A 27,371-nucleotide genomic window follows, 5' to 3' on the forward strand; every position below is an offset into this window, starting at 1 on the left:
AGGACGGCTTTCACACACACTTATCTCTCAGAACTGAGCAAGTGGAGAGACTTTCGTTCATCTAGCACCAAGGGAACGGGTTGCAGGAGACACTTTTTCTCTGCTTTCTCAGTCTATTTCCTAATGCCGGTTTCAAGTTCCTGCAGTTTTCACTGTAAAACCGAGTTGGAGCTTGTACCTCCCCATATATATGTATGGAATGGTGTTTGCAACTGAAAAGAAACTTTGTGTTCCCAACAAGCTAGCTGAAGGACGGCTTTCACACACACTTATCTCTCAGAACTTAGCAAGTGGAGAGACGTTCGTTCATCTATCACCAAGGGAATGGGTTGCAGGAGACACTTTTTCTCTGCTTTCTCAGTCTATTTCCTAGTGCCGGTTTGAAGTTCCTGCAGTTTTCACTGTAAAACCGAGTTGGAGCTTGTACCTCCCATATATATGTATGGAATGGAGTTTGCAACTGTAAAGAAACTTTGTGTTCCCAACCAGCTAGCTGAAGGACGGCTTTCACACACACTTATCTCTCAGAACTGAGCAAGTGGAGAGACGTTCGTTCATCTAGCACCAAGGGAACAGGTTGCAGGAGACACTTTTTCTCTGCTTTCTCAGTCTGTTTCCTAGTGCCGGTTTGAAGTTCCTGCAGTTTTCACTGTAAAACCGAGTTGGAGCTTGTACCTTCGCAAATATATGTATGGAATGGAGTTTGCAACTGAAAAGAAACTTTGTGTTCCCAACAAGCTAGCTGAAGGACGGCTTTCACACACACTAATCTCTCAGAACTGCGCAAGTGGAGAGACTTTCGTTCATCTAGCACCAAGGGAACGGGTTGCAGGAGACACTTTTTCTCTGCTTTCTCAGTCTGTTTCCTAGTGCCGGTTTGAAGTTCCTGCAGTTTTCACTGTAAAACCGAGTTGGAGCTTGTACCTCCCCATATATATGTATGGAATGGAGTTTGCAACTGAAAAGAAACTTTGTGTTCCCAACAAGCTAGCTGAAGGACGGCTTTCACACACACTTATCTCTCAGAACTGAGCAAGTGGAGAGACGTTCGTTCATCTAGCACCAAGGGAACGGGTTGCAGGAGACACTTTTTCTCTGCTTTCTCAGTCTGTTTGCTAGTGCCGGTTTGAAGTTCCTGCAGTTTTCACTGTAAACCCGAGTTGGAGCTTGTACCTCCCCATATATATGTATGGAATGGAGTTTGCAACTGAAAAGAAACTTTGTGTTCCCAACAAGCTATGTGAAGGACGGCTTTCACAGACACTTATCTCTCAGAACTGAGCAAGTGGAGAGACGTTCGTTCATCTATCACCAAGGGAACGGGTTGCATGAGACAGTTTTTCTCAGCTTTCTCAGTCTGTTTCCTAGTGCCGGTTTGAAGTTCCTGCAGTTTTCACTGGAAAACCGAATTGGAGCTTGTACCTCCCCATATATATGTATGGAATGGGGTTTGCAACTGAAAAGAAACTTGGTGTTCTCAACAAGCTAGCTGAAGGACGGCTTTCACACACACTTATCTCTCAGAACTGAGCAAGTGGAGAGACGTTCGTTCATCTAGCACCAAGGGAACGGTTTGCAGGAGACACTTTTTCTCTGCTTTCTCAGTCTATTTCCTAGTGCCGGTTTGAAGTTCCTGCAGTTTTCACTGTAAAACCGAGTTGGAGCTTGTACCTCCCCATATATATGTATGGAATGGAGTTTGCAACTGAAGAGAAACTTTGTGTTCCCAACAAGCTAGCTGAAGGACGGCTTTCACACACACTTATCTCTCAGAACTGAGCAAGTGGAGAGACGTTCGTTCATCTAGCACCAAGGGAACGGGTTGCAGGAGACACATTTTCTCTGCTTTCTCAGTCTGTTTCCTAGTGCCGGATTGAAGTTCCTGCAGTTTTCACTGTAAAACCGAGTTGGAGCTTGTACCTACCATATATATGTATGGAATGGAGTTTGCAACTGAAAAGAAACTTGGTGTTCCCAACAAGCTAGCTGAAGGACGGCTTTCAAACACACTTATCTCTCAAAACTGAGCAAGTGGAGAGACGTTCGTTCATCTATCACCAAGGGAACGGGTTGCATGAGACACTTTTTCTCTGCTTTCTCAGTCTGTTTCCTAGTGCCGGTTTGAAGTTCCTGCAGTTTTCACTGTAAACCCGAGTTGGAGCTTGTACCTCCCCATATATATGTATGGAATGGAGTTTGCAACTGAAAAGAAACTTGGTGTTCCCAACAAGCTAGGTGAAGGACGGCTTTCACACACACTTATCTCTCAGAACTGAGCAAGTGGAGAGACGTTCGTTCATCTAGCACCAAGGGAACGGGTTGCAGGAGACACTTTTTCTCTGCTTTCTCAGTCTGTTTCCTAGTGCCGGTTTGAAGTTCCTGCAGTTTTCACTGTAAAACCGAGTTGGAGCTTGTACCTCCCATATATATGTATGGAATGGAGTTTGCAACTGAAAAGAAACTTGGTGTTCCCAACAAGCTAGGTGAAGGACGGCTTTCACACACACTTATCTCTCAGAACTGAGCAAGTGGAGAGACGTTCGTTCATCTAGCACCAAGGGAACGGGTTGCAGGAGACACTTTTTCTCTGCTTTCTCAGTCTATTTCCTAGTGCCGGTTTGAAGTTCCTGCAGTTTTCACTGTAAAACCGAGTTGGAGCTTGTACCTCCCATATATATGTATGGAATGGAGTTTGCAACTGAAAAGAAACTTGGTGTTCCCAACAAGCTAGCTGAAGGACGGCTTTCACACACACTTATCTCTCAGAACTGAGCAAGTGGAGAGACTTTCGTTCATCTAGCACCAAGGGAACGGGTTGCAGGAGACACTTTTTCTCTGCTTTCTCAGTCTATTTCCTAATGCCGGTTTCAAGTTCCTGCAGTTTTCACTGTAAAACCGAGTTGGAGCTTGTACCTCCCCATATATATGTATGGAATGGTGTTTGCAACTGAAAAGAAACTTTGTGTTCCCAACAAGCTAGCTGAAGGACGGCTTTCACACACACTTATCTCTCAGAACTTAGCAAGTGGAGAGACGTTCGTTCATCTATCACCAAGGGAATGGGTTGCAGGAGACACTTTTTCTCTGCTTTCTCAGTCTATTTCCTAGTGCCAGTTTGAAGTTCCTGCAGTTTTCACTGTAAAACCGAGTTGGAGCTTGTACCTCCCATATATATGTATGGAATGGAGTTTGCAACTGTAAAGAAACTTTGTGTTCCCAACCAGCTAGCTGAAGGACGGCTTTCACACACACTTATCTCTCAGAACTGAGCAAGTGGAGAGACGTTCGTTCATCTAGCACCAAGGGAACAGGTTGCAGGAGACACTTTTTCTCTGCTTTCTCAGTCTGTTTCCTAGTGCCGGTTTGAAGTTCCTGCAGTTTTCACTGTAAAACCGAGTTGGAGCTTGTACCTCCCCATATATATGTATGGAATGGAGTTTGCAACTGAAAAGAAACTTTGTGTTCCCAACAAGCTAGCTGAAGGACGGCTTTCACACACACTTATCTCTCAGAACTTAGCAAGTGGAGAGACGTTCGTTCATCTAGCACCAAGGGAACGGGTTGCAGGAGACACTTTTTCTCTGCTTTCTCAGTCTATTTCCTAGTGCCGGTTTGAAGTTCCTGCAGTTTTCACTGTAAAACCGAGTTGGAGCTTGTACCTCCCCATATATATGTATGGAATGGAGTTTGCAACTGAAAAGAAACTTTGTGTTCCCAACAAGCTAGCTGAAGGACGGCTTTCACACACACTTATCTCTCAGAACTGAGCAAGTGGAGAGACGTTCGTTCATCTATCACCAAGGGAACGGGTTGCAGGAGACACTTTTTCTCTGCTTTCTCAGTCTATTTCCTAGTGCCGGTTTGAAGTTCCTGCAGTTTTCACTGTAAAACCGAGTTGGAGCTTGTACCTCCCCATATATATGTATGGAATGGAGTTTGCAATTGAAAAGAAACTTTGTGTTCCCAACAAGCTAGGTGAAGGACGGCTTTCACACACACTTATCTCTCAGAACTGAGCAAGTGGAGAGACGTTCGTTCATCTATCACCAAGGGAACGGGTTGCAGGAGACACTTTTTCTCTGCTTTCTCAGTCTATTTCCTAGTGCCGGTTTGAAGTTCCTGCAGTTTTCACTGTAAAACCGAGTTGGAGCTTGTACCTCCCATATATATGTATGGAATGGAGTTTGCAACTGAAAAGAAACTTTGTGTTCCCAACAAGCTAGCTGAAGGACGGCTTTCAAACACACTTATCTCTCAGAACTGAGCAAGTGGAGAGACGTTCGTTCATCTATCACCAAGGGAACGGGTTGCATGAGACACTTTTTCTCTGCTTTCTCAGTCTATTTCCTAGTGCCGGTTTGAAGTTCCTGCAGTTTTCACTGTAAAACCGAGTTGGAGCTTGTACCTCCCCATATATATGTATGGAATGGAGTTTGCAACTGAAAAGAAACTTGGTGTTCCCAACAAGCTAGCTGAAGGACGGCTTTCACACACACTTATCTCTCAGAACTGAGCAAGTGGAGAGACTTTCGTTCATCTAGCACCAAGGGAACGGGTTGCAGGAGACACTTTTTCTCAGCTTTCTCAGTCTATTTCCTATTGCCGGTTTCAAGTTCCTGCAGTTTTCACTGTAAAACCGAGTTGGAGCTTGTACCTCCCCATATATATGTATGGAATGGAGTTTGCAACTGAAAAGAAACTTTGTGTTCCCAACAAGCTAGCTGAAGGACGGCTTTCACACACACTTATCTCTCAGAACTGAGCAAGTGGAGAGACGTTCGTTCATCTAGCACCAAGGGAACGGGTTGCAGGAGACACTTTTTCTCTGCTTTCTCATTCTGTTTCCTAGTGCCGGTTTGAAGTTCCTGCAGTTTTCACTGTAAAACCGAGTTGGAGCTTGTACCTCCCATATATATGTATGGAATGGAGTTTGCAACTGAAAAGAAACTTTGTGTTCCCAACAAGCTAGCTGAAGGACGGCTTTAAAACACACTTATCTCTCAGAACTGAGCAAGTGGAGAGACGTTCGTTCATCTATCACCAAGGGAACGGGTTGCATGAGACACTTTTTCTCTGCTTTCTCAGTCTGTTTCCTAGTGCCGGTTTGAAGTTCCTGCAGTTTTCACTGTAAAACCGAGTTGGAGCTTGTACCTCCCCATATATATGTATGGAATGGAGTTTGCAACTGAAAAGAAACTTGGTGTTCCCAACAAGCTAGCTGAAGGACGGCTTTCACACACACTTATTTCTCAGAACTGAGCAAGTGGAGAGACTTTCGTTCATCTAGCACCAAGGGAACGGGTTGCAGGAGACACTTTTTCTCTGCTTTCTCAGTCTATTTCCTAGTGCCGCTTTCAAGTTCCTGCAGTTTTCACTGTAAAACCGAGTTGGAGCTTGTACCTCCCCATATATATGTATGGAATGGAGTTTGCAACTGAAAAGAAACTTTGTGTTCCCAACAAGCTAGCTGAAGTACGGCTTTCACACACACTTATCTCTCAGAACTTAGCAAGTGGAGAGACGTTCGTTCATCTAGCACCAAGGGAACGGGTTGCAGGAGACACTTTTTCTCTGCTTTCTCAGTGTATTTCCTAGTGCCGGTTTGAAGTTCCTGCAGTTTTCACTGTAAAACCGAGTTGGAGCTTGTACCTCCCATATATATGTATGGAATGGAGTTTGCAACTGAAAAGAAACTTTGTGTTCCCAACATGCTAGCTGAAGGACGGCTTTCACACACACTTATCTCTCAGAACTGAGCAAGTGGAGAGACGTTCGTTCATCTAGCACCAAGGGAACGGGTTGCAGGAGACACTTTTTCTCTGCTTTCTCAGTCTGTTTGCTAGTGCCGGTTTGAAGTTCCTGCAGTTTTCACTGTAAAACCGAGTTGGAGCTTGTACCTCCCCATATATATGTATGGAATGGAGTTTGCAACTGAAAAGAAACTTTGTGTTCCCAACAAGCTAGCTGAAGGACGGCTTTCACACACACTTATCTCTCAGAACTGAGCAAGTGGAGAGACGTTCGTTCATCTAGCACCAAGGGAACGGGTTGCAGGAGGCACTTTTTCTCTGCTTTCTCAGTCTGTTTCCTAGTGCCAGTTTGAAGTTCCTGCAGTTTTCACTGTAAAACCGAGTTGGAGCTTGTACCTCCCCATATATATGTATGGAATGGAGTTTGCAACTGAAAAGAAACTTTGTGTTCCCAACAAGCTAGCTGAAGGACGGCTTTCACACACACTTATCTCTCAGAACTGAGCAAGTGGAGAGACGTTCGTTCATCTAGCACCAAGGGAACGGGTTGCAGGAGACACTTTTTCTCTGCTTTCTCAGTCTATTTCCTAGTGCCGGTTTGAAATTCCTGCAGTTTTCACTGTAAAACCGAGTTGGAGCTTGTACCTCCCCATATATATGTATGGAATGGAATTTGCAACTGAAAAGAAACTTTGTGTTCCCAACAAGCTAGCTGAAGGACGGCTTTCACACACACTTATCTCTCAGAACTGAGCAAGTGGAGAGACGTTCGTTCATCTAGCACCAAGGGAACGGGTTGCAGGAGACACTATTTCTCTGCTTTCTCAGTCTGTTTGCTAGTGCCGGTTTGAAGTTTCTGCAGTTTTCACTGTAAACCCGAGTTGGAGCTTGTACCTCCCCATATATATGTATGGAATGGAGTTTGCAACTGAAAAGAAACTTTGTGTTCCCAACAAGCTACCTGAAGGACGGCTTTCACACACAATTATCTCTCAGAACTGAGCAAGTGGAGAGACGTTTGTTCATCTAGCACCAAGGGAACGGGTTGCAGGAAACACTTTTTCTCTGCTTTCTCAGTCTGTTTCCTAGTGCCGGTTTGAAGTTCCTGCAGTTTTCACTGTAAAACCGAGTTTGAGCTTGTACCTCCCCATATATATGTATGGAATGGAGTTTGCAACTGAAAAGAAACTTGGTGTTCCCAACAAGCTAGCTGAAAGACGGCTTTCACACACACTTATCTCTCAGAACTGAGCAAGTGGAGAGACGTTCGTTCATCTAGCACCAAGGGAACGGATTGCAGGAGACACTTTTTCTCTGCTTTCTCAGTCTATTTCCTAGTGCAGGTTTGAAGTTCCTGCATTTTTCAGTGTAAAACCGAGTTGGAGCTTGTACCTCCCATATATATGTATGGAATGGAGTTTGCAACTGAAAAGAAACTTTGTGTTCCCAACAAGCTAGCTGAAGGACGGCTTTCACACAAACTTATCTCTCAGAACTGAGCAAGTGGAGAGACGTTCGTTCATCTAGCACCAAGGGAACGGGTTGCAGGAGACACTTTTTCTCTGCTTTCTCAGTCTGTTTCCTAGTGCCGGTTTGAAGTTCCTGCAGTTTTCACTGTAAAACCGTGTTGGAGCTTGTACCTCCCCATATATATGTATGGATTGGAGTTTGCAACTGAAAAGAAACTTTGTGTTCCCAACCAGCTAGCTGAAGGACGGCTTTCACACACACTTATCTCTCAGAACTGAGCAAGTGGAGAGACGTTCGTTCATCTAGCACCAAGGGAACGGGTTGCAGGAGACACTTTTTCTCTGCTTTCTCAGTCTGTTTCCTAGTGCCGGTTTGAAGTTCCTGCAGTTTTCACTGTAAAACCGAGTTGGAGCTTGTACCTCCCCATATATATGTATGGATTGGAGTTTGCAACTGAAAAGAAACTTTGTGTTCCCAACCAGCTAGCTGAAGGACGGCTTTCACACACACTTATCTCTCAGAACTGAGCAAGTGGAGAGACGTTCGTTCATCTAGCACCAAGGGAACGGGTTGCAGGAGACACTTTTTCTCTGCTTTCTCAGTCTGTTTCCTAGTGCCGGTTTGAAGTTCCTGCAGTTTTCACTGTAAAACCGAGTTGGAGCTTGTACCTCCCCATATATATGTATGGAATGGAGTTTGCAACTGAAAAGAAACTTTGTGTTCCCAACAAGCTAGCTGAAGGACGGCTTTCACACACACTTATCTCTCAGAACTGAGCAAGTGGAGAGACGTTCGTTCATCTAGCACCAAGGGAACGGGTTGCAGGAGACACTATTTCTCTGCTTTCTCAGTCTGTTTGCTAGTGCCGGTTTGACGTTTCTGCAGTTTTCACTGTAAACCCGAGTTGGAGCTTGTACCTCCCCATATATATGTATGGAATGGAGTTTGCAACTGAAAAGAAACTTTGTGTTCCCAACAAGCTACCTGAAGGACGGCTTTCACACACAATTATCTCTCAGAACTGAGCAAGTGGAGAGACGTTTGTTCATCTAGCACCAAGGGAACGGGTTGCAGGAGACACTTTTTCTCTGCTTTCTCAGTCTGTTTCCTAGTGCCGGTTTGAAGTTCCTGCAGTTTTCACTGTAAAACCGAGTTTGAGCTTGTACCTCCCCATATATATGTATGGAATGGAGTTTGCAACTGAAAAGAAACTTGGTGTTCCCAACAAGCTAGCTGAAAGACGGCTTTCACACACACTTATCTCTCAGAACTGAGCAAGTGGAGAGACGTTCGTTCATCTAGCACCAAGGGAACGGGTTGCAGGAGACACTTTTTCTCTGCTTTCTCAGTCTGTTTCCTAGTGCCGGTTTGAAGTTCCTGCAGTTTTCACTGTAAAACCGAGTTGGAGCTTGTACCTCCCATATATATGTATGGAATGGAGTTTGCAACTGAAAAGAAACTTTGTGTTCCCAACAAGCTAGCTGAAGGACGGCTTTCACACACACTTATCTCTCAGAACTGAGCAAGTGGAGAGACGTTCGTTCATCTAGCACGAAGGGAACGAGTTGCAGGAGACACTTTTTCTCTGCATTCTCAGTTTATTTCCTAGTGCCGGTTTGAAGTTCCTGCAGTTTTCACTGTAAAACCGTGTTGGAGCTTGTACCTCCCCATATATATGTATGGATTGGAGTTTGCAACTGAAAAGAAACTTTGTGTTCCCAACCAGCTAGCTGAAGGACGGCTTTCACACACACTTATCTCTCAGAACTGAGCAAGTGGAGAGACGTTCGTTCATCCAGCACCAAGGGAACGGGTTGCAGGAGACACTTTTTCTCTGCTTTCTCAGTCTGTTTCCTAGTGCCGGTTTGAAGTTCCTGCAGTTTTCACTGTAAAACCGAGTTGGAGCTTGTACCTCCCATATATATGTATGGAATGGAGTTTGCAACTGAAAAAAAAGTTTGTGTTCCCAACAAGCTAGCTGAAGGACGGCTTTCACACACACTTATCTCTCAGAACTGAGCAAGTGGAGAGACGTTAGTTCATCTATCAGCAAGGGAACGGGTTGCATGAGACACTTTTTCTCTGCTTTCTCAGTCTGTTTCCTAGTGCCGGTTTGAAGTTCCTGCAGTTTTCACTGTAAAACCGAGTTGGAGCTTGTACCTCCCCATATATATGTATGGAATGGAGTTTGCAACTGAAAAGAAACTTGGTGTTCCCAACAAGCTAGCTGAAGGACGGCTTTCACACACACTTATCTCTCAGAACTGAGCAAGTGGAGAGACGTTCGTTCATCTAGCACCAAGGGAACGGGTTGCAGGAGACACTTTTTCTCTGCTTTCTCAGTCTGTTTCCTAGTGCCGGTTTGAAGTTCCTGCAGTTTTCACTGTAAAACCGAGTTGGAGCTTGTACCTCCCATATATATGTATGGAATGGAGTTTGCAACTGAAAAGAAACTTTGTGTTCCCAACAAGCTAGCTGAAGGACGGCTTTCAAACACACTTATCTCTCAGAACTGAGCAAGTGGAGAGACGTTCGTTCATCTATCACCAAGGGAACGGGTTGCATGAGACACTTTTTCTCTGCTTTCTCAGTCTATTTCCTAGTGCCGGTTTGAAGTTCCTGCAGTTTTCACTGTAAAACCGAGTTGGAGCTTGTACCTCCCCATATATATGTATGGAATGGAGTTTGCAACTGAAAAGAAACTTGGTGTTCCCAACAAGCTAGCTGAAGGACGGCTTTCACACACACTTATCTCTCAGAACTGAGCAAGTGGAGAGACGTTCGTTCATCTGGCACCAAAGGAACGGGTTGCAGGAGACACTTTTTCTCTGCTTTCTCAGTCTGTTTCCTAGTGCCGGTTTGAAGTTCCTGCAGTTTTCACTGTAAAACCGAGTTGGAGCTTGTACCTCCCCATATATATGTATGGAATGGAGTTTGCAACTGAAAAGAAACTTTGTGTTCCCAACAAGCTAGCTGAAGGACGGCTTTCACACACACTTATCTCTCAGAACTGAGCAAGTGGAGAGACGTTCGTTCATCTAGCACCAAGGGAACGGGTTGCAGGAGACACTTTTTCTCTGCTTTCTCAGTCTGTTTCCTAGTGCCGGTTTGAAGTTCCTGCAGTTTTCACTGTAAAACCGAGTTGGAGCTTGTACCTCCCCATATATATGTATGGAATGGAGTTTGCAACTGAAAAGAAACTTGGTGTTCCCAACAAGCTAGCTGAAGGACGGCTTTCACACACACTTATCTCTCAGAACTGAGCAAGTGGAGAGACGTTCGTTCATCTAGCACCAAGGGAACGGGTTGCAGGAGACACTTTTTCTCTGCTTTCTCAGTCTGTTTCCTAGTGCCGGTTTGAAGTTCCTGCAGTTTTCACTGTAAAAACGAGTTGGAGCTTGTACCTCCCATATATATGTATGGAATGGAGTTTGCAACTGAAAAGAAACTTTGTGTTCCCAACAAGCTAGCTGAAGGACGGCTTTCAAACACACTTATCTCTCAGAACTGAGCAAGTGGAGAGACGTTCGTTCATCTATCACCAAGGGAACGGGTTGCATGAGACACTTTTTCTCTGCTTTCTCAGTCTATTTCCTAGTGCCGGTTTGAAGTTCCTGCAGTTTTCACTGTAAAACCGAGTTGGAGCTTGTACCTCCCCATATATATGTATGGAATGGAGTTTGCAACTGAAAAGAAACTTGGTGTTCCCAACAAGCTAGCTGAAGGACGGCTTTCACACTCACTTATCTCTCAGAACTGAGCAAGTGGAGAGACTTTCGTTCATCTAGCACCAAGGGAACGGGTTGCAGGAGACACTTTTTCTCTGCTTTCTCAGTCTATTTCCTAGTGCCGGTTTGAAGTTCCTGCAGTTTTCACTGTAAAACCGAGTTGGAGCTTGTACCTCCCCATATATATGTATGGAATGGAGTTTGCAACTGAAAAGAAACTTGGTGTTCCCAACAAGCTAGCTGAAGGACGGCTTTCACACACACTTATCTCTCAGAACTGAGCAAGTGGAGAGACGTTCGTTCATCTAGCACCAAGGGAACGGGTTGCAGGAGACACTTTTTCTCTGCTTTCTCAGTCTATTTCCTAGTGCCGGTTTGAAGTTCCTGCAGTTTTCACTGTAAAACCGAGTTGGAGCTTGTACCTCCCATATATATGTATGGAATGGAGTTTGCAACTGAAAAGAAACTTGGTGTTCCCAACATGCTAGCTGAAGGACGGCTTTCACACACAAATATCTCTCAGAACTGAGCAAGTGGAGAGACGTTCGTTCATCTAGCACCAAGGGAACGGGTTGCAGGAGACACTATTTCTCTGCTTTCTCAGTCTGTTTGCTAGTGCCGGTTTGAAGTTCCTGCAGTTCTCACTGTAAAACCGAGTTGGAGCTTGTACCTCCCCATATATATGTATGGAATGGAGTTTGCAACTGAAAAGAAACTTGGTGTTCCCAACATGCTAGCTGAAGGACGGCTTTCACACACACTTATCTCTCAGAACTGAGCAAGTGGAGAGACGTTCGTTCATCTGGCACCAAGGGAACGGGTTGCAGGAGACACTTTTTCTCTGCTTTCTCAGTCTGTTTCCTAGTGCCGGTTTGAAGTTCCTGCAGTTTTCACTGTAAAACCGAGTTGGAGCTTGTACCTCCCCATATATATGTATGGAATGGAGTTTGCAACTGAAAAGAAACTTTGTGTTCCCAACAAGCTAGCTGAAGGACGGCTTTCACACACACTTATCTCTCAGAACTGAGCAAGTGGAGAGACGTTCGTTCATCTAGCACCAAGGGAACGGGTTGCAGGAGACACTTTTTCTCTGCTTTCTCAGTCTATTTCCTAGTGCCGGTTTGAAGTTCCTGCAGTTTTCACTGTAAAACCGAGTTGGAGCTTGTACCTCCCCATATATATGTATGGAATGGAGTTTGCAACTGAAAAGAAACTTGGTGTTCCCAACAAGCTAGCTGAAGGACGGCTTTCACACACACTTATCTCTCAGAACTGAGCAAGTGGAGAGACGTTCGTTCATCTAGCACCAAGGGAACGGGTTGCAGGAGACACTATTTCTCTGCTTTCTCAGTCTGTTTGCTAGTGCCGGTTTGAAGTTTCTGCAGTTTTCACTGTAAACCCGAGTTGGAGCTTGTACCTCCCCATATATATGTATGGAATGGAGTTTGCAACTGAAAAGAAACTTTGTGTTCCCAACAAGCTACCTGAAGGACGGCTTTCACACACAATTATCTCTCAGAACTGAGCAAGTGGAGAGACGTTTGTTCATCTAGCACCAAGGGAACGGGTTGCAGGAGACACTTTTTCTCTGCTTTCTCAGTCTGTTTCCTAGTGCCGGTTTGAAGTTCCTGCAGTTTTCACTGTAAAACCGAGTTTGAGCTTGTACCTCCCCATATATATGTATGGAATGGAGTTTGCAACTGAAAAGAAACTTGGTGTTCCCAACAAGCTAGCTGAAAGACGGCTTTCACACACACTTATCTCTCAGAACTGAGCAAGTGGAGAGACGTTCGTTCATCTAGCACCAAGGGAACGGATTGCAGGAGACACTTTTTCTCTGCTTTCTCAGTCTATTTCCTAGTGCCGGTTTTAAGTTCCTGCAGTTTTCAGTGTAAAACCGAGTTGGAGCTTGTACCTCCCATATATATGTATGGAATGGAGTTTGCAACTGAAAAGAAACTTTGTGTTCCCAACAAGCTAGCTGAAGGACGGCTTTCACACACACTTATCTCTCAGAACTGAGCAAGTGGAGAGACGTTCGTTCATCTGGCACCAAGGGAACGGGTTGCAGGAGACACTTTTTCTCTGCTTTCTCAGTCTGTTTCCTAGTGCCGGTTTGAAGTTCCTGCAGTTTTCACTGTAAAACCGAGTTGGAGCTTGTACCTCCCCATATATATGTATGGAATGGAGTTTGCAACTGAAAAGAAACTTTGTGTTCCCAACAAGCTAGCTGAAGGACGGCTTTCACACACACTTATCTCTCAGAACTGAGCAAGTGGAGAGACGTTCGTTCATCTGGCACCAAGGGAACGGGTTGCAGGAGACACTTTTTCTCTGCTTTCTCAGTCTGTTTCCTAGTGCCGGTTTGAAGTTCCTGCAGTTTTCACTGTAAAACCGAGTTGGAGCTTGTACCTCCCCATATATATGTATGGAATGGAGTTTGCAACTGAAAAGAAACTTTGTGTTCCCAACAAGCTAGCTGAAGGACGGCTTTCACACACACTTATCTCTCAGAACTGAGCAAGTGGAGAGACGTTCGTTCATCTAGCACCAAGGGAACGGGTTGCAGGAGACACTTTTTCTCTGCTTTCTCAGTCTATTTCCTAGTGCCGGTTTGAAGTTCCTGCAGTTTTCACTGTAAAACCGAGTTGGAGCTTGTACCTCCCCATATATATGTATGGAATGGAGTTTGCAACTGAAAAGAAACTTGGTGTTCCCAACAAGCTAGCTGAAGGACGGCTTTCACACACACTTATCTCTCAGAACTGAGCAAGTGGAGAGACGTTCGTTCATCTAGCACCAAGGGAACGGGTTGCAGGAGACACTATTTCTCTGCTTTCTCAGTCTGTTTGCTAGTGCCGGTTTGAAGTTTCTGCAGTTTTCACTGTAAACCCGAGTTGGAGCTTGTACCTCCCCATATATATGTATGGAATGGAGTTTGCAACTGAAAAGAAACTTTGTGTTCCCAACAAGCTACCTGAAGGACGGCTTTCACACACAATTATCTCTCAGAACTGAGCAAGTGGAGAGACGTTTGTTCATCTAGCACCAAGGGAACGGGTTGCAGGAGACACTTTTTCTCTGCTTTCTCAGTCTGTTTCCTAGTGCCTGTTTGAAGTTCCTGCAGTTTTCACTGTAAAACCGAGTTTGAGCTTGTACCTCCCCATATATATGTATGGAATGGAGTTTGCAACTGAAAAGAAACTTGGTGTTCCCAACAAGCTAGCTGAAAGACGGCTTTCACACACACTTATCTCTCAGAACTGAGCAAGTGGAGAGACGTTCGTTCATCTAGCACCAAGGGAACGGGTTGCAGGAGACACTTTTTCTCTGCTTTCTCAGTCTGTTTCCTAGTGCCGGTTTGAAGTTCCTGCAGTTTTCACTGTAAAACCGAGTTGGAGCTTGTACCTCCCATATATATGTATGGAATGGAGTTTGCAACTGAAAAGAAACTTTGTGTTCCCAACAAGCTAGCTGAAGGACGGCTTTCACACACACTTATCTCTCAGAACTGAGCAAGTGGAGAGACGTTCGTTCATCTAGCACCAAGGGAACGAGTTGCAGGAGACACTTTTTCTCTGCATTCTCAGTCTATTTCCTAGTGCCGGTTTGAAGTTCCTGCAGTTTTCACTGTAAAACCGAGTTGGAGCTTGTACCTCCCCATATATATGTATGGATTGGAGTTTGCAACTGAAAAGAAACTTTGTGTTCCCAACCAGCTAGCTGAAGGACGGCTTTCACACACACTTATCTCTCAGAACTGAGCAAGTGGAGAGACGTTCGTTCATCTAGCACCAAAGGAACGGGTTGCAGGAGACACTTTTTCTCTGCTTTCTCAGTCTGTTTCCTAGTGCCGGTTTGAAGTTCCTGCAGTTTTCACTGTAAAACCGAGTTGGAGCTTGTACCTCCCATATATATGTATGGAATGGAGTTTGCAACTGAAAAAAAACTTTGTGTTCCCAACAAGCTAGCTGAAGAACGGCTTTCAAACACACTTATCTCTCAGAACTGAGCAAGTGGAGAGACGTTAGTTCATCTATCAGCAAGGGAACGGGTTGCATGAGACACTTTTTCTCTGCTTTCTCAGTCTGTTTCCTAGTGCCGGTTTGAAGTTCCTGCAGTTTTCACTGTAAAACCGAGTTGGAGCTTGTACCTCCCCATATATATGTATGGAATGGAGTTTGCAACTGAAAAGAAACTTGGTGTTCCCAACAAGCTAGCTGAAGGACGGCTTTCACACACACTTATCTCTCAGAACTGAGCAAGTGGAGAGACGTTCGTTCATCTAGCACCAAGGGAACGGGTTGCAGGAGACACTTTTTCTCTGCTTTCTCAGTCTGTTTCCTAGTGCCGGTTTGAAGTTCCTGCAGTTTTCACTGTAAAACCGAGTTGGAGCTTGTACCTCCCCATATATATGTATGGAATGGAGTTTGCAACTGAAAAGAAACTTGGTGTTCCCAACAAGCTAGCTGAAGGACGGCTTTCACACACACTTATCTCTCAGAACTGAGCAAGTGGAGAGACGTTCGTTCATCTAGCACCAAGGGAACGGGTTGCAGGAGACACTTTTTCTCTGCTTTCTCAGTCTGTTTCCTAGTGCCGGTTTGAAGTTCCTGCAGTTTTCACTGTAAAACCGAGTTGGAGCTTGTACCTCCCATATATATGTATGGAATGGAGTTTGTAACTGAAAAGAAACTTTGTGTTCCCAACAAGCTAGCTGAAGGACGGCTTTCACACACACTTATCTCTCAGAACTGAGCAAGTGGAGAGACTTTCGTTCATCTAGCACCAAGGGAACGGGTTGCAGGAGACACTTTTTCTCTGCTTTCTCAGTCTATTTCCTAGTGCCGGTTTCAAGTTCCTGCAGTTTTCACTGTAAAACCGAGTTGGAGCTTGTACCTCCCCATATATATGTATGGAATGGAGTTTGCAACTGAAAAGAAACTTGGTGTTCCCAACAAGCTAGCTGAAGGACGGCTTTCACACACACTTATCTCTCAGAACTGAGCAAGTGGAGAGACGTTCGTTCATCTAGCACCAAGGGAACGGGTTGCAGGAGACACTTTTTCTCTGCTTTCTCAGTCTATTTCCTAGTGCCGGTTTGAAGTTCCTGCAGTTTTCACTGTAAAACCGAGTTGGAGCTTGTACCTCCCATATATATGTATGGAATGGAGTTTGCAACTGAAAAGAAACTTGGTGTTCCCAACATGCTAGCTGAAGGACGGCTTTCACACACACTTATCTCTCAGAACTGAGCAAGTGGAGAGACGTTCGTTCATCTATCACCAAGGGAACGGGTTGCAGGAGACACTATTTCTCTGCTTTCTCAGTCTGTTTGCTAGTGCCGGTTTGAAGTTCCTGCAGTTCTCACTGTAAAACCGAGTTGGAGCTTGTACCTCCCCATATATATGTATGGAATGGAGTTTGCAACTGAAAAGAAACTTTGTGTTCCCAACAAGCTAGGTGAAGGACGGCTTTCACACACACTTATCTCTCAGAACTGAGCAAGTGGAGAGACGTTCGTTCATCTATCACCAAGGGAACGGGTTGCAGGAGACACTTTTTCTCTGCTTTCTCAGTCTGTTTCCTAGTGCCGGTTTGAAGTTCCTGCAGTTTTCACTGTAAAACCGAGTTGGAGCTTGTACCTCCCCATATATATGTATGGAATGGAGTTTGCAACTGAAAAGAAACTTTGTGTTCCCAACAAGCTAGCTGAAGGACGGCTTTCAAACACACTTATCTCTCAGAACTGAGCAAGTGGAGAGACGTTCGTTCATCTATCACCAAGGGAACGGGTTGCATGAGACACTTTTTCTCTGCTTTCTCAGTCTATTTCCTAGTGCCGGTTTGAAGTTCCTGCAGTTTTCACTGTAAAACCGAGTTGGAGCTTGTACCTCCCCATATATATGTATGGAATGGAGGTTGCAACTGAAAAGAAACTTGGTGTTCCCAACCAGCTAGCTGAAGGACGGCTTTCACACACACTTATCTCTCAGAACTGAGCAAGTGGAGAGACGTTCGTTCATCTAGCACCAAAGGAACGGGTTGCAGGAGACACTTTTTCTCTGCTTTCTCAGTCTGTTTCCTAGTGCCGGTTTGAAGTTCCTGCAGTTTTCACTGTAAAACCGAGTTGGAGCTTGTACCTCCCATATATATGTATGGAATGGAGTTTGCAACTGAAAAAAAACTTTGTGTTCCCAACAAGCTAGCTGAAGAACGGCTTTCAAACACACTTATCTCTCAGAACTGAGCAAGTGGAGAGACGTTAGTTCATCTATCAGCAAGGGAACGGGTTGCATGAGACACTTTTTCTCTGCTTTCTCAGTCTGTTTCCTAGTGCCGGTTTGAAGTTCCTGCAGTTTTCACTGTAAAACCGAGTTGGAGCTTGTACCTCCCCATATATATGTATGGAATGGAGTTTGCAACTGAAAAGAAACTTGGTGTTCCCAACAAGCTAGCTGAAGGACGGCTTTCACACACACTTATCTCTCAGAACTGAGCAAGTGGAGAGACGTTCGTTCATCTAGCACCAAGGGAACGGGTTGCAGGAGACACTTTTTCTCTGCTTTCTCAGTCTGTTTCCTAGTGCCGGTTTGAAGTTCCTGCAGTTTTCACTGTAAAACCGAGTTGGAGCTTGTACCTCCCCATATATATGTATGGAATGGAGTTTGCAACTGAAAAGAAACTTGGTGTTCCCAACAAGCTAGCTGAAGGACGGCTTTCACACACACTTATCTCTCAGAACTGAGCAAGTGGAGAGACGTTCGTTCATCTAGCACCAAGGGAACGGGTTGCAGGAGACACTTTTTCTCTGCTTTCTCAGTCTGTTTCCTAGTGCCGGTTTGAAGTTCCTGCAGTTTTCACTGTAAAACCGAGTTGGAGCTTGTACCTCCCATATATATGTATGGAATGGAGTTTGTAACTGAAAAGAAACTTTGTGTTCCCAACAAGCTAGCTGAAGGACGGCTTTCACACACACTTATCTCTCAGAACTGAGCAAGTGGAGAGACTTTCGTTCATCTAGCACCAAGGGAACGGGTTGCAGGAGACACTTTTTCTCTGCTTTCTCAGTCTATTTCCTAGTGCCGGTTTCAAGTTCCTGCAGTTTTCACTGTAAAACCGAGTTGGAGCTTGTACCTCCCCATATATATGTATGGAATGGAGTTTGCAACTGAAAAGAAACTTGGTGTTCCCAACAAGCTAGCTGAAGGACGGCTTTCACACACACTTATCTCTCAGAACTGAGCAAGTGGAGAGACGTTCGTTCATCTAGCACCAAGGGAACGGGTTGCAGGAGACACTTTTTCTCTGCTTTCTCAGTCTATTTCCTAGTGCCGGTTTGAAGTTCCTGCAGTTTTCACTGTAAAACCGAGTTGGAGCTTGTACCTCCCATATATATGTATGGAATGGAGTTTGCAACTGAAAAGAAACTTGGTGTTCCCAACATGCTAGCTGAAGGACGGCTTTCACACACACTTATCTCTCAGAACTGAGCAAGTGGAGAGACGTTCGTTCATCTATCACCAAGGGAACGGGTTGCAGGAGACACTATTTCTCTGCTTTCTCAGTCTGTTTGCTAGTGCCGGTTTGAAGTTCCTGCAGTTCTCACTGTAAAACCGAGTTGGAGCTTGTACCTCCCCATATATATGTATGGAATGGAGTTTGCAACTGAAAAGAAACTTTGTGTTCCCAACAAGCTAGGTGAAGGACGGCTTTCACACACACTTATCTCTCAGAACTGAGCAAGTGGAGAGACGTTCGTTCATCTATCACCAAGGGAACGGGTTGCAGGAGACACTTTTTCTCTGCTTTCTCAGTCTGTTTCCTAGTGCCGGTTTGAAGTTCCTGCAGTTTTCACTGTAAAACCGAGTTGGAGCTTGTACCTCCCCATATATATGTATGGAATGGAGTTTGCAACTGAAAAGAAACTTTGTGTTCCCAACAAGCTAGCTGAAGGACGGCTTTCAAACACACTTATCTCTCAGAACTGAGCAAGTGGAGAGACGTTCGTTCATCTATCACCAAGGGAACGGGTTGCATGAGACACTTTTTCTCTGCTTTCTCAGTCTATTTCCTAGTGCCGGTTTGAAGTTCCTGCAGTTTTCACTGTAAAACCGAGTTGGAGCTTGTACCTCCCCATATATATGTATGGAATGGAGGTTGCAACTGAAAAGAAACTTGGTGTTCCCAACAAGCTAGCTGAAGGACGGCTTTCACACACACTTATCTCTCAGAACTGAGCAAGTGGAGAGACTTTCGTTCATCTAGCACCAAGGGAACGGGTTGCAGGAGACACTTTTTCTCTGCTTTCTCAGTCTATTTCCTAGTGCCGGTTTCAAGTTCCTGTAGTTTTCACTGTAAAACCGAGTTGGAGCTTGTACCTCCCCATATATATGTATTGAATGGAGTTTGCAACTGAAAAGAAACTTTGTGTTCCCAACAAGCTAGCTGAAGGACGGCTTTCACACACACTTATCTCTCAGAACTGAGCAAGTGGAGAGACGTTCGTTCATCTAGCACCAAGGGAACGGGTTGCAGGAGACACTTTTTCTCTGCTTTCTCAGTCTATTTCCTAGTGCCGGTTTGAAGTTCCTGCAGTTTTCACTGTAAAACCGAGTTGGAGCTTGTACCTCCCATATATATGTATGGAATGGAGTTTGCAACTGAAAAGAAACTTGGTGTTCCCAACATGCTAGCTGAAGGACGGCTTTCACACACACTTATCTCTCAGAACTGAGCAAGTGGAGAGACGTTCGTTCATCTATCACCAAGGGAACGGGTTGCAGGAGACACTATTTCTCTGCTTTCTCAGTCTGTTTGCTATTGCCGGTTTGAAGTTCCTGCAGTTCTCACTGTAAAACCGAGTTGGAGCTTGTACCTCCCCATATATATGTATGGAATGGAGTTTGCAACTGAAAAGAAACTTTGTGTTCCCAACAAGCTAGCTGAAGGACGGCTTTCACACACACTTATCTCTCAGAACTGAGCAAGTGGAGAGACGTTCGTTCATCTAGCACCAAGGGAACGGGTTGCAGGAGAACGTCTTTCTCTGCTTTCTCAATCTGTTTCCTAGTGCCGGTTTGAAGTTCCTGCAGTTTTCACTGTAAAACCGAGTTGGAGCTTGTACCTCCCCATATATATGTATGGATTGGAGTTTGCAACTGAAAAGAAACTTTGTGTTCCCAAGAAGCTAACTGAAGGACGGCTTTCACACACACTTATCTCTCAGAACTGAGCAAGTGGAGAGACGTTCGTTCATCTAGCACCAAGGGAACGGGTTGCAGGAGACACTTTTTCTCTGCTTTCTCAGTCTGTTTCCTAGTGCCGGTTTGAAGTTCCTGCAGTTTTCACTGTAAAACCGAGTTGGAGCTTGTACCTCCCATATATATGTATGGAATGGAGATTGCAACTGAAAAAAAACTTTGTGTTCCCAACAAGCTAGCTGAAGGTCGGCTTTCAAACACACTTATCTCTCAGAACTGAGCAAGTGGAGAGACGTTCGTTCATCTCTCACCAAGGGAACGGGTTGCATGAGACACTTTTTCTCTGCTTTCTCAGTCTATTTCCTAGTGCCGGTTTGAAGTTCCTGCAGTTTTCACTGTAAAACCGAGTTGGAGCTTGTACCTCCCCATATATATGTATGGAATGGAGTTTGCAACTGAAAAGAAACTTTGTGTTCCCAACAAGCTAGCTGAAGGATGGCTTTCACACACACTTATCTCTCAGAACTGTGCAAGTGGAGAGACGTTCGTTCATCTAGCACCAAGGGAATGGGTTGCAGGAGACAATTTTTCTCTGCTTTCTCAGTCTATTTCCTAGTGCCGGTTTGAAGTTCCTGCAGTTTTCACTGTAAAACCGAGTTGGAGCTTGTACCTCCCCATATATATGTATGGAATGGAGTTTGCAACTGAAAAGAAACTTTGTGTTCCCAACAAGCTAGCTGAAGGACGGCTTTCACACACACTTATCTCTCAGAACTGAGCATGTGGAGAGACGTTCGTTCATCTAGCACCAAGGGAACGGGTTGCAGGAGACACTTTTTCTCTGCTTTCTCAGTCTATTTCCTAGTGCCGGTTTGAAGTTCCTGCAGTTTTCACTGTAAAACCGAGTTGGAGCTTGTACCTCCCATATATATGTATGGAATGGAGTTTGCAACTGAAAAGAAACTTGGTGTTCCCAACATGCTAGCTGAAGGACGGCTTTCACACACACTTATCTCTCAGAACTGAGCAAGTGGAGAGACGTTCGTTCATCTAGCACCAAGGGAACGGGTTGCAGGAGACACTTTTTCTCTGCTTTCTCAGTCTGTTTCCTAGTGCCGGTTTGAAGTTCCTGCAGTTTTCACTGTAAAACCGAGTTGGAGCTTGTACCTCCCCATATATATGTATGGAATGGAGTTTGCAACTGAAAAGAAACTTTGTGTTCCCAACAAGCTAGGTGAAGGACGGCTTTCACACACACTTATCTCTCAGAACTGAGCAAGTGGAGAGACGTTCGTTCATCTAGCACCAAGGGAACGGGTTGCAGGAGACACTTTTTCTCTGCTTTCTCAGTCTGTTTCCTAGTGCCGGTTTGAAGTTCCTGCAGTTTTCACTGTAAAACCGAGTTGGAGCTTGTACCTCCCCATATATATGTATGGAATGGAGTTTGCAACTGAAAAGAAACTTTGTGTTCCCAACAAGCTAGCTGAAGGACGGCTTTCACACACACTTATCTCTCAGAACTGAGCAAGTGGAGAGACGTTCGTTCATCTAGCACCAAGGGAACGGGTTGCAGGAGACACTTTTTCTCTGCTTTCTCAGTCTATTTCCTAGTGCCGGTTTGAAGTTCCTGCAGTTTTCACTGTAAAACCGAGTTGGAGCTTGTACCTCCCCATATATATGTATGGAATGGAGTTGGCAACTGAAAAGAAACTTTGTGTTCCCAACAAGCTAGCTGAAGGACGGCTTTCACACACACTTATCTCTCAGAACTGAGCAAGTGGAGAGACTTTCGTTCATCTAGCACCAAGGGAACGGGTTGCAGGAGACACTATTTCTCTGCTTTCTCAGTCTGTTTGCTAGTGCCGGTTTGAAGTTCCTAAAGTTTTCACTGTAAACCCGAGTTGGAGCTTGTACCTCCCCATATATATGTATGGAATGGAGTTTGCAACTGAAAAGAAACTTTGTGTTCCCAACAAGCTACCTGAAGGACGGCTTTCACACACACTTATCTCTCAGAACTGAGCAAGTGGAGAGACGTTCGTTCATCTAGCACCAAGGGAACGGGTTGCAGGAGACACTTTTTCTCTGCTTTCTCAGTCTGTTTCCTAGTGCCGGTTTGAAGTTCCTGCAGTTTTCACTGTAAAACCGAGTTGGAGCTTGTACCTCCCCATATATATGTATGGAATGGAGTTTGCAACTGAAAAGAAACTTTGTGTTCCCAACAAGCTAGCTGAAGGACGGCTTTCACACACACTTATCTCTCAGAACTGAGCAAGTGGAGAGACGTTCGTTCATCTAGCACCAAGGGAACGGGTTGCAGGAGACACTTTTTCTCTGCTTTCTCAGTCTGTTTCCTAGTGCCGGTTTGAAGTTCCTGCAGTTTTCACTGTAAAACCGAGTTGGAGCTTGTACCTCCCCATATATATGTATGGAATGGAGTTTGCAACTGAAAAGAAACTTGGTGTTCCCAACATGCTAGCTGAAGGACGGCTTTCACACACACTTATCTCTCAGAACTGAGCAAGTGGAGAGACGTTCGTTCATCTATCACCAAGGGAACGGGTTGCAGGAGACACTTTTTCTCTGCTTTCTCAGTCTGTTTCCTAGTGCCGGTTTGAAGTTCCTGCAGTTTTCACTGTAAAACCGAGTTGGAGCTTGTACCTCCCCATATATATGTATGGAATGGAGTTTGCAACTGAAAAGAAACTTTGTGTTCCCAACAAGCTAGCTGAAGGACGGCTTTCAAACACACTTATCTCTCAGAACTGAGCAAGTGGAGAGACGTTCGTTCATCTATCACCAAGGGAACGGGTTGCATGAGACACTTTTTCTCTGCTTTCTCAGTCTATTTCCTAGTGCCGGTTTGAAGTTCCTGCAGTTTTCACTGTAAAACCGAGTTGGAGCTTGTACCTCCCCATATATATGTATGGAATGGAGTTTGCAACTGAAAAGAAACTTTGTGTTCCCAACAAGCTAGCTGAAGGACGGCTTTCACACACACTTATCTCTCAGAACTGAGCATGTGGAGAGACGTTCGTTCATCTAGCACCAAGGGAACGGGTTGCAGGAGACACTTTTTCTCTGCTTTCTCAGTCTATTTCCTAGTGCCGGTTTGAAGTTCCTGCAGTTTTCACTGTAAAACCGAGTTGGAGCTTGTACCTCCCATATATATGTATGGAATGGAGTTTGCAACTGAAAAGAAACTTGGTGTTCCCAACATGCTAGCTGAAGGACGGCTTTCACACACACTTATCTCTCAGAACTGAGCAAGTGGAGAGACGTTCGTTCATCTAGCACCAAGGGAACGGGTTGCAGGAGACACTTTTTCTCTGCTTTCTCAGTCTGTTTCCTAGTGCCGGTTTGAAGTTCCTGCAGTTTTCACTGTAAAACCGAGTTGGAGCTTGTACCTCCCCATATATATGTATGGAATGGAGTTTGCAACTGAAAAGAAACTTTGTGTTCCCAACAAGCTAGGTGAAGGACGGCTTTCACACACACTTATCTCTCAGAACTGAGCAAGTGGAGAGACGTTCGTTCATCTAGCACCAAGGGAACGGGTTGCAGGAGACACTTTTTCTCTGCTTTCTCAGTCTGTTTCCTAGTGCCGGTTTGAAGTTCCTGCAGTTTTCACTGTAAAACCGAGTTGGAGCTTGTACCTCCCCATATATATGTATGGAATGGAGTTTGCAACTGAAAAGAAACTTTGTGTTCCCAACAAGCTAGCTGAAGGACGGCTTTCACACACACTTATCTCTCAGAACTGAGCAAGTGGAGAGACGTTCGTTCATCTAGCACCAAGGGAACGGGTTGCAGGAGACACTTTTTCTCTGCTTTCTCAGTCTATTTCCTAGTGCCGGTTTGAAGTTCCTGCAGTTTTCACTGTAAAACCGAGTTGGAGCTTGTACCTCCCCATATATATGTATGGAATGGAGTTTGCAACTGAAAAGAAACTTTGTGTTCCCAACAAGCTAGCTGAAGGACGGCTTTCACACACACTTATCTCTCAGAACTGAGCAAGTGGAGAGACTTTCGTTCATCTAGCACCAAGGGAACGGGTTGCAGGAGACACTATTTCTCTGCTTTCTCAGTCTGTTTGCTAGTGCCGGTTTGAAGTTCCTAAAGTTTTCACTGTAAACCCGAGTTGGAGCTTGTACCTCCCCATATATATGTATGGAATGGAGTTTGCAACTGAAAAGAAACTTTGTGTTCCCAACAAGCTACCTGAAGGACGGCTTTCACACACACTTATCTCTCAGAACTGAGCAAGTGGAGAGACGTTCGTTCATCTAGCACCAAGGGAACGGGTTGCAGGAGACACTTTTTCTCTGCTTTCTCAGTCTGTTTCCTAGTGCCGGTTTGAAGTTCCTGCAGTTTTCACTGTAAAACCGAGTTGGAGCTTGTACCTCCCCATATATATGTATGGAATGGAGTTTGCAACTGAAAAGAAACTTTGTGTTCCCAACAAGCTAGCTGAAGGACGGCTTTCACACACACTTATCTCTCAGAACTGAGCAAGTGGAGAGACGTTCGTTCATCTAGCACCAAGGGAACGGGTTGCAGGAGACACTTTTTCTCTGCTTTCTCAGTCTGTTTCCTAGTGCCGGTTTGAAGTTCCTGCAGTTTTCACTGTAAAACCGAGTTGGAGCTTGTACCTCCCCATATATATGTATGGAATGGAGTTTGCAACTGAAAAGAAACTTGGTGTTCCCAACATGCTAGCTGAAGGACGGCTTTCACACACACTTATCTCTCAGAACTGAGCAAGTGGAGAGACGTTCGTTCATCTATCACCAAGGGAACGGGTTGCAGGAGACACTTTTTCTCTGCTTTCTCAGTCTGTTTCCTAGTGCCGGTTTGAAGTTCCTGCAGTTTTCACTGTAAAACCGAGTTGGAGCTTGTACCTCCCCATATATATGTATGGAATGGAGTTTGCAACTGAAAAGAAACTTTGTGTTCCCAACAAGCTAGCTGAAGGACGGCTTTCAAACACACTTATCTCTCAGAACTGAGCAAGTGGAGAGACGTTCGTTCATCTATCACCAAGGGAACGGGTTGCATGAGACACTTTTTCTCTGCTTTCTCAGTCTATTTCCTAGTGCCGGTTTGAAGTTCCTGCAGTTTTCACTGTAAAACCGAGTTGGAGCTTGTACCTCCCCATATATATGTATGGAATGGAGTTTGCAACTGAAAAGAAACTTGGTGTTCCCAACAAGCTAGCTGAAGGACGGCTTTCACACACACTTATCTCTCAGAACTGAGCAAGTGGAGAGACTTTCGTTCATCTAGCACCAAGGGAACGGGTTGCAGGAGACACTTTTTCTCTGCTTTCTCAGTCTATTTCCTAGTGCCGGTTTCAAGTTCCTGTAGTTTTCACTGTAAAACCGAGTTGGAGCTTGTACCTCCCCATATATATGTATTGAATGGAGTTTGCAACTGAAAAGAAACTTTGTGTTCCCAACAAGCTAGCTGAAGGACGGCTTTCACACACACTTATCTCTCAGAACTGAGCAAGTGGAGAGACGTTCGTTCATCTAGCACCAAGGGAACGGGTTGCAGGAGACACTTTTTCTCTGCTTTCTCAGTCTATTTCCTAGTGCCGGTTTGAAGTTCCTGCAGTTTTCACTGTAAAACCGAGTTGGAGCTTGTACCTCCCATATATATGTATGGAATGGAGTTTGCAACTGAAAAGAAACTTGGTGTTCCCAACATGCTAGCTGAAGGACGGCTTTCACACACACTTATCTCTCAGAACTGAGCAAGTGGAGAGACGTTCGTTCATCTATCACCAAGGGAACGGGTTGCAGGAGACACTATTTCTCTGCTTTCTCAGTCTGTTTGCTATTGCCGGTTTGAAGTTCCTGCAGTTCTCACTGTAAAACCGAGTTGGAGCTTGTACCTCCCCATATATATGTATGGAATGGAGTTTGCAACTGAAAAGAAACTTGGTGTTCCCAACATGCTAGCTGAAGGACGGCTTTCACACACACTTATCTCTCAGAACTGAGCAAGTGGAGAGACGTTCGTTCATCTATCACCAAGGGAACGGGTTGCAGGAGACACTTTTTCTCTGCTTTCTCAGTCTGTTTCCTAGTGCCGGTTTGAAGTTCCTGCAGTTTTCACTGTAAAACCGAGTTGGAGCTTGTACCTCCCCATATATATGTATGGAATGGAGTTTGCAACTGAAAAGAAACTTGGTGTTCCCAACATGCTAGCTGAAGGACGGCTTTCACACACACATATCTCTCAGAACTGAGCAAGTGGAGAGACGTTCGTTCTTCTATCACCAAGGGAACGGGTTGCAGGAGACACTATTTCTCTGCTTTCTCAGTCTGTTTGCTATTGCCGGTTTGAAGTTCCTGCAGTTCTCACTGTAAAACCGAGTTGGAGCTTGTACCTCCCCATATATATGTATGGAATGGAGTTTGCAACTGAAAAGAAACTTGGTGTTCCCAACAAGCTAGCTGAAGGACGGCTTTCACACACACTTATCTCTCAGAACTGAGCAAGTGGAGAGACTTTCGTTCATCTAGCACCAAGGGAACGGGTTGCAGGAGACACTTTTTCTCTGCTTTTTCAGTCTATTTCCTAGTGCCGGTTTCAAGTTCCTGTAGTTTTCACTGTAAAACCGAGTTGGAGCTTGTACCTCCCCATATATATGTATTGAATGGAGTTTGCAACTGAAAAGAAACTTTGTGTTCCCAACAAGCTAGGTGAAGGACGGCTTTCACACACACTTATCTCTCAGAACTGAGCAAGTGGAGAGACGTTCGTTCATCTAGCACCAAGGGAACGGGTTGCAGGAGACACTTTTTCTCTGCTTTCTCAGTCTATTTCCTAGTGCCGGTTTGAAGTTCCTGCAGTTTTCACTGTAAAACCGAGTTGGAGCTTGTACCTCCCATATATATGTATGGAATGGAGTTTGCAACTGAAAAGAAACTTGGTGTTCCCAACATGCTAGCTGAAGGACGGCTTTCACACACACTTATCTCTCAGAACTGAGCAAGTGGAGAGACGTTCGTTCATCTATCACCAAGGGAACGGGTTGCAGGAGACACTATTTCTCTGCTTTCTCAGTCTGTTTGCTATTGCCGGTTTGAAGTTCCTGCAGTTCTCACTGTAAAACCGAGTTGGAGCTTGTACCTCCCCATATATATGTATGGAATGGAGTTTGCAACTGAAAAGAAACTTTGTGTTCCCAACAAGCTAGCTGAAGGATGGCT

Source organism: Camelus bactrianus, chromosome 15, assembly GCF_048773025.1.
Source record: "Camelus bactrianus isolate YW-2024 breed Bactrian camel chromosome 15, ASM4877302v1, whole genome shotgun sequence".
Classification (NCBI taxonomy): domain Eukaryota; kingdom Metazoa; phylum Chordata; class Mammalia; order Artiodactyla; family Camelidae; genus Camelus; species Camelus bactrianus.